At 48.4% G+C, this 1057-nt stretch overlaps 1 protein-coding gene across 1 annotated transcript in view; it reads right to left on the bottom strand.

Annotated features, from left to right (window-relative positions):
- Positions 1 to 65, bottom strand: part of LOC306917443 (semaphorin-5B-like) — a 169182-nt gene extending 169117 nt beyond the window's left edge. The window contains exon 1 of the mRNA XM_079495669.1: positions 1 to 65. This exon is cut by the window's left edge and continues 20 nt beyond it. The gene's annotated coding sequence lies outside the window, so the exon portion shown is untranslated.
- Between the last annotated feature and the right edge of the window lie 992 nt (positions 66 to 1057).

A 1057-nucleotide genomic window follows, 5' to 3' on the forward strand; every position in this document is an offset into this window, starting at 1 on the left:
ATTCAGGGATTCCAGCCGAAATTGGTCGCAGCTGTGTAAGTTGCAGACGACATGCGATGGCGCACACAGAGGTACACTACCACGGAGAACACTGCAACTCCAATGCGCGCGCTCTCTCTCTCTCTCTCTCTCTCTCTCTCTCTCTCTCTCGCTCGCTCTCTCGCTCTCTCTCTCTGTCTCTCTCTCTCTCTCTCTCGACTCCCCCCCTCTCTCTGTCTCCCACCCTCTTTCTTTCTCACTGTTCAAGCTTTTGCGAAGCAGACTGACTGTCCGACGGGTTCAAGAGAGTAGCAGTGGTGAACTTTTTGGGTTACTACCAGTCTACCACGGCAGGGCTGCCAACACTCGACCACATCGTCTGCAGCCTGCAGGAAGGACCCCTGTATGGGGACCGAGGAGGACACCCCCCCGCGTGTGCCTAGAATAGGTTCACAAAGTGGGGTCCAGCCTAGCTCTGGTCCATAGCCCTAATTAAGCATTAGGGCTATGGACCAGCCTTTGTATTGAGTTTGTGCTTGAAATGTACTGTACTTCTGCAAACTGTTAATAAATATTTCAATCAATCAATCAATCAAAGGTCCAGCCTAATTGAACCAAATTGGTCGTGGAAGGTTTAGTTGAAATTAAAACTTTTTGAGAATGACGTGAGCTAGTGACTAGTGTAATATTCAATATTTAGCCTACAACAACGTTTTTGCAGCAGCATACGTTTCAGTGCTCAATCTTCGTACTGTACATTGCTTATTTCAAATTATTAAGCAGCAGTCTGACGTACTGGAGCCTACATTTTTGTATAGGCATTCATCCATTTATATTCAGTATTATTGTATATTCTGTACATTTTCTTTTGTATACATAAAATACACACACACAGTCACACACACACACACACACCAGGGGCTCCAGGGGGGGGCCAGGGACGGCTTTAGCCCCCTCTGGTGGAGGCTTAGCCCCCCCCCCCCCCCCCCCAAGCCCCCCCCTCAAAACAAGCCCAATTGACTGACTTCTATGTAAACCAAGATTTATTAGCCCCCGCTCTAAATAGCCAGCCCCCCCA

Source organism: Electrona antarctica, assembly GCF_951216825.1.
Source record: "Electrona antarctica genome assembly, chromosome: 24".
NCBI lineage: Eukaryota > Metazoa > Chordata > Actinopteri > Myctophiformes > Myctophidae > Electrona > Electrona antarctica.